At 44.1% G+C, this 6,814-nt stretch overlaps 1 long non-coding RNA gene across 1 annotated transcript; it reads right to left on the bottom strand.

Moving 5' to 3' along the window:
* Positions 1 to 3,175: 3,175 nt before the first annotated feature.
* Positions 3,176 to 6,091, bottom strand: LOC144318331 (uncharacterized). The gene is made up of 3 exons (XR_013384195.1): positions 6,021 to 6,091; positions 5,427 to 5,665; positions 3,176 to 3,451 (listed from the first exon to the last, which is right to left on the bottom strand). It is a non-coding gene; the product is annotated as an uncharacterized LOC144318331 (long non-coding RNA).
* Between the last annotated feature and the right edge of the window lie 723 nt (positions 6,092 to 6,814).

Below are 6,814 nucleotides of genomic sequence, written 5' to 3'. Positions count from 1 at the left end.
TTTTCATTAGGCAAATGAAAGCTTTAGGGTTTCATTTCACTTCAAAGACAAGATCCTCCAAGCAGCACATCCTGTTGCACTGGTAGCAATGATATTATATGAATAGCCATGAGGGACTGGAGCCCAGGAGTGGCATAGCAGGCATCTACTTCCTCACCATAAACCGTGAGGAGCTGGGCAAAGCCAGCGGTTTTCGTCAAATTGAAGAGATAATTAAAATATTCCTCAAGTCCTCAGAAAGTTTCCCCCAAAATAGATTTTCCACATTAGGATGAAATAAGGCTTGCAAATATTTCAAGGACCAGAACCATCTCAGCTGTTTCATAAACAGGGGTGAGAGGCGACTCAATTGTCCTAGGCAGCTACTCTAAACCAGATTCTTTGACTTTTCATATTATCTTGCCTTTCAACCAACCAGTGCCAGCTCTGTTCATTAAAGCAGATTGATAGAACATTTCTTAAGTGCTTACTCTGCCCCGGTTAGGTTGTTAGATAAATTAGCATGTCTGTGATTTGCCATTTGAGTAGGATGCTCTCAGACCCTTGCCCTGACTCCCTGCTGCTCTGCTGTTTCACAGGAAGCTGCACATCCAAGGCTTCCATTGCCTCTGGCTTCCAATTGGGTTTGGCCAGTGAAAGACACTGCTAGAGGGCTGGTGTCCTTCCCTTGGCATTTCTGGAAGCATCTGAGCCTCCTCTGCTCTTTCAGGTCCCATCAGACAGCTTCTCCTCAGGGGATCAGATACTGCTGGGCAGTATGTGCCTGCCTGGTTCTGCTTTTTGCCAAGTTACCCTCAACCCAAAGCTCCAGGAAAGCCCCTGCGACCCTTTGTCTTTCCAGGAAAAAAGGTGGTTGTGACCGCATCGTCTAATCTCTAGGCTGCCTCGCCGATCCTGCATGGGCTCCTCAGCTATGCCAGCACCTGTGTCACCAGTTCCATGTTTTAATTCCTTTCTGTTTGAAATATCCCGAGTGGTGTCTGTTTTCCTGACTGGATGTGGCTGACATAACACACATTTACACTATCTCGATTAACCCAAACTACAAAATTGTGAGGAGGGCATCATTACCCTACAAGATAAGCACCCAGGATGCAAAGGCTCTGCGAAATTCAAAATGTGTGTCTGTGTGTGTGTGTGTGTGCGTGCACGTGTGCATAGATGCATGCCCGTGAGTGTGCGTGCTCATGGTCACAAAGGCAGGAAACGAGGGATCTCGGATGTGAACTGTGTACTCCAAGACTATGCTCTTTCAACGACACCACATCGCCACGCCTTCCTCCCTGGAATCTGTTGTATTAAAGAATATTATTGAGTCCACATGTCCTTTCTAGCAGAAAATCCTGCCTGGTGGAAGAAACCACCAGGGAAAAGGAGTAAGCAAACCAGCAATCATCCCTGTATATCTAACTTCTCTCCTCTGTTCCCAAAGTAAAGGTGCCCTAACCCCTACTCAGGGGCAATTCATTCCTTGAGTCCTCAAGCCTGTCCCTTTTGTCGCCTTCCAGGGCCATGCCTCTTCTGCTTAGCGCCTCGCTCTACTGCAACTTCAACCTTGCAACTTCCCCTGGATCCTTCCCCACACAAGCACACAAAACTCCCATCTTTAACAATAACATACCCCTTCGATCCCCATCCCACACTCCTACCTTCACATCCCCAAACTCCTCTGCCTTTCCACCTCCCATTCACTTCCTGGGCCTGGGTCATCTGACTTCTGTCTCTATCACTCTCCTCTTTCACTGCAAACAGTAGTGACCTCCTAATTACCAAAGCCCCTAATTCCCAGATCTTAAAGGATAACTCTGCTGCGTTTGACACTGTTGTCTCACTGCCGTGGCTTTCATCACCACTCCCCCCCGCCTGTTTCCCTCTTACACCCAGACTGTTCCTGTCTCCTCAGAGGTTTTTGTTTCTTTACCTGCTTCTTAAATGCTGGCATTCATCAGGATTCCATCCTTAGCACACTACTGTTATTGGACATCCTCTCACTAAAAATCTCATCCATTCTTCAAGCTTTCAAATACCACTTACATGTTAAATTCCCAAATGTGTATTTGCTGCACAATCTATCCAGATGTTTAGAATCATTAGCATAAAGCCTGCTAACCATCTTTAAACCCAACATGTCCAGAACTGAACTCATCACTGTAACCTTCCGAATTGGCTTTCTCACATATAATCTGTATTTAACCGTCTTCTGAGCATCTGAATCACTCATACCTGGAACCTGAGAATTTTCCATGGTTCTTCCCTCCCCCCCCCCCCAACAGCTTTGGCCACATTTGCTTCCTCCATATCCTTCATCTGGTCCCTCTTCTCAGTCTCTGCTACTGTTATTTTAGTCCTATAATAATGCTGTCCTTCTCTGGCCACCCGCTACTAGTGATTTTGTTGATATGCAAGTAGTTTCTTGCTTAACTCTCAAGCTTCAGCTGTTATCAGTAAATCCCTGCACCTTCTATGTGTCCCAGCATGGTGGGCCTCCTTAAGTTCCACGCATGTACGCACTACGCTTCCTCTCACTGAAGGGCCACTGCCCACATCATCTCCTCTTTCTTCCTTTCTTTTTTTAAAACATTTTACTTATTTGATAGAGAGAGAGAGCGAGAGCGAGCATGAGTGGGGTGAGGAGTAGAGGGAGAAGTAGGCTACCCTGCCAAGCAGGGAGCCCCACATGGGGCTCGATCCCAGGACTCCAAGATCATGACCTGAGCCAAAGGCAGATGCTTAACCGTCTGAACCACCCTGGTGACCCTCATGTCCTCTTTCTGGACAGCTAGTCACTCTCTCTTTTTACCTCTACCCATTCTTTACACCTCCAACTCTGATTTCTTCAAAGAATCCTTTGTCACCCTACCACCTCATTATTTTTAGTCTAGATTAGGCACACGAGAACCATGCTCCTTTCCACCAGAACACTTGGTCAGGTTGTAATTTTACATAGGACTATTTGACCATACATCTCCTCGACCACTCTGTAAGTTCCTTAAAGGCGGGAATTCTGTCTGCATCAAATCTCTAGTATATAGCATAGTGCTAATACATACACTGCAATCAGTAATTAATTTATAACATAAATGAATGAATAAATGAGAAGCCAGCCACTGGAGACAGAACTTTTACGCAGGAATCTGACAAAGTTCGAAGAATCTTAGAACATGAAAACCTCTGCAATTCCATCTTCTCATGATTGTTACGAGCATCTTCCTATGTGATACAGTTTAAAAAATTGAGAACTTATGTGGTTTCAGAAATATTCTTTGCCCTAATATGGAGATTTTGTGTGTGTGCATGTGATACAGCAGGTTTTAGCAATGTGGTGCTTATTCTCTTGTATCATGCAATGAAAGAGCACTACTTCTCCTTCACCCTTCGTTTTTCTTGGTCTTGTTCAGAATACATCTTCCTTTCTTTTCTCACTGCTGGTGCCATAAATGCTTAAAATGTGCTGAGAGGAAAGTAAGAAAGTATTAACACAAATATTTTCAGAATCAGCTTAGATACTGATACTTAGAAGCAAGGGGGAAGTTAGGGCTGTGTTTTTAATTTCTACATCTGAAATTTCACATACTGAGATTCATGGGTAAGTGTATAAATCATAGGAGTAACCAGCCAATGTAAGAAGGAAGTTATATTTTTATTGTGGTGGCTATTTCAAACTGTGCATCTCTCATCACTTAATGTATTTTTTAGAAAACTAAAAGCAGCATAACATTCCAACATAAGCCAGTACCTGGCACTGTCAGAGAAGCTACTAATGCCAACTTTAAGGAGACTAGGACTTGTCAAATTCATTATCTTATATAAACCTTCAGGCATTTGCCAAAACTGAATGTGTTTGAATGTGGGGGAAACAGAGAAATTATTTTTTAAGAAAAAAATATTGGTACTTGAGTAGAAAAAGTTTCTGTCCCAAAAGAAATCTGCCCACAAACCTGAAGCTTATAGTCAAACCATAATCAAGGACTAAAACAGGACTAGGTTTGGTCCTAGCCCTTCCTTTGACGTTTTTCATAGTTGAATGGCTTTCATCGTGTGTTAGTGATTGTTAATTCATTTTCCATTATAACTCTCTCTATTTTACTTCTATCATACCAAAACCTATAAAGTGTGGGTGTTTATGAACATGGCTCTCAATGTGCTATGACCCAAGTAGAAAATATTTGATCACATAATTGCCTATCCCTCCCCCAAAGAAAAACTATTAAAAAGGATCTAGTGAATGCTCGTACTTATTTTTTTTTCTTTTTAATTTTGGCCTTTATGTGTTGCTCTTAAAAAAAGAAAACCTAAAATGAAAAGGTTTTCCATATCTTCTATGATATACATTTATGTAGTTATATCTATTCACATATACATTTTTGTACATTTGTGTACACATATATATGAGAGCTTCTTCACTTGTTTTAATAATAAGTTCTTAAGAGAGTTTCCTGTTGTTACATAAAAATAATGCCTTACAGTCAAGCTCAGGATGGAATAGCAGTCCCAAAAAGGGCTAAGAGAGAAGGAAGTTATATTGTCAGGGCAGGAGCCAACATAGGAAAAAAAGGTTTGTAGCCTCTCCCTCTCCTCCTGGGAGATACAGATAAAGGAAGAGTCGCCTGTGATCCAGAGGGAAGGACACTGAGTCAGATTCCTTAGGTGATTAAAAGATATAAAGTACAAAAAAAAAGTAAGGTATTGGCGGAGAATCAAGATAGATTATAAAAGACTGCACACAGAAAAAGGAGAGTCTGCTAGCAAAGATGTGGGACTTTTCCCCCCCCTCTTCTCTTGAAAAGGAGCCATAGAAAAACTGGAATAGAAATGCTTTTATCTAAAAAGAAAGAAATGAGTACATGTAATTTCTGGGTCATCAGAATAGCTCTGTGGCCAATCCCAGCTCCACCCTCACAGAGAAAAATTGGGCTAATGACCTTGAATGTCTCTTTTTATCTGGTGAAGACTGAAACCACCTCAGCTGGAGCAGGGAGAGACAGGGGATCCCCCCACCAAGTGCAACTTCACCGTGGGAGTGGTCTGGAGTGTGCAGGGATTTGCTCTCCCTTTCGGTAGTTCTGTGCTCAGGGACTGCAAGAAGTTAGCACAGATTCTGAAGGCTCAGGAGGCAGTCGGCCCGCCTCCCAGACCTGGTTGTCCTCACCTATCACACACACGAAGGAAACCCTCGCTTGCATTGGAGGTCTCAGAGGCTCTTCCAGCTGTTTTAGCATATCAGAAACATCTTTTCTAAATCCCAAAAGCCTCAGTTTAAAATAGTCATTCTGACCCCAAATTCCTTTCTGTTGGTGTTGAACTCGGCACTTTCACGAACAACCCCAGAAAATCTCCTTGGTAGGCTGCGCACCATGTGTCCCAGAGGTTAAACGGGAAACAGAGTGTGAATGAGTTGGAGAGTTATTTTATAAACAAACACCAACCAGGATTGAACTCTGTGTTGATTTGGAGGCGACTTAAGTCCAATTTCCTGCTCCTTCCCACTCCTTCCTCTCAGGACCTGGGCTTTATGTGCTGCAAAGAGAGTCCCTGCTGACGGCCTGCCTCTTCGGCACCTCCAGATCCTGATGGGAAGAGACTGCCTTTTGTCACAATTTGACTGACTGGCGAGTGACACTGAAATGATCCATCTTGCTCAGCCTGAAGGACAGTGGCACTAATCCTAAAGGATAAAAAAAAAGTTAAAAGAAGAAGGAGGAGAAGGATAAGGAGGAGGAGAGGAAGAAGAAGGAGAAGAAGAGGAAGAAGAAGAAGAAGAAGAAGAAGAAGAAGAAGAAGAAGAAGAAGAAGAAGAAGAAGAAGAAGAAGAAGAAGAAAGAAGAAGAAGAAAAAGGGAAGAAGAAGAGAAAGGAGAAGAAGAAGAAGGAGAAGAAGAAGAAGAAAGGAGAAGAAGAAGAGGAGGAGGAGGAAGGGGGAGGAGGAGGAGGAGGAAAAGAGAAAAAGCAAGTAAGCAAGCAAGCAAGCGGGCTTGGGGAGAAACTGGCTAAAATCTCAGTGAGGGAGAGAAGGGGGGGTACCTTCCGAATGGCAGCTAGTAAGAGGCCTATCCATCAATCCAAAGGTTTCCACACACCTGTCCTGCTATTTCAAGAGCCTTTATTTACCAACCTTATTATGATGCAAAGTTGTGGCTCAAAACCAGGCAGGTCAATGAAGTTCTTCCCCCCACGTCCCAGTCCCACTCTGTAGAAGCCCAGGTGAGCTGAGGGCTAGAGCCTCACCAGAAGGAAGGCCTCTGGGAGCACCTCGGGGGCTCAGAGCTGACCCCTGAGCTGACCCCGGCGTCTGCCTGCCCTCTGTGGCAGACTGCCCACTGCAGCCGGCTGTTGGCTCTGCTCTCCTCACTCTCGTCTTGGCCATCTGCCTGGTCCCCTGCTGTCCTCATCTGCAGGAGCCCCAGGGCTCAGCAAGGAGCTGCCCTTAGTGTGCCCATCACAGCACTGGAAGAAAAAGAACACCCAGATCCTTGCCTGAGAAGCCAGAGAAGCCAAAGAAGCCTTTGGCGCAGTGCCAAATTCACTCTCTTAAGGACTTTGGATTTTATAAAGGAAGCCTCCCCAAACCAAAAGATTAGAGCAAAAACACCATCTTCAAACTGTCTTTCGACTGACAGTTCTGGGTTTTTTTCATGGAACTGCAAAGCATGCAAGATCACGAGAGCAAGGCCCTCTCGACTGGCTGTGGACTGGTTTTCAGACACCGCTCTGGTTATTAGTTCACTGCTTAGATATTCAGAGAAATTCTTTGTTAGATATTATACCCTAATGTCTTCCAACCAAGATGAAAATGTCTAACCCTGCAGTACTCTGTG

This window comes from Canis aureus, chromosome 8, assembly GCF_053574225.1.
Source record: "Canis aureus isolate CA01 chromosome 8, VMU_Caureus_v.1.0, whole genome shotgun sequence".
NCBI classification, from domain to species: Eukaryota; Metazoa; Chordata; class Mammalia; order Carnivora; family Canidae; genus Canis; species Canis aureus.
This window is presented reverse-complemented; position numbering and strand designations above follow the sequence as displayed.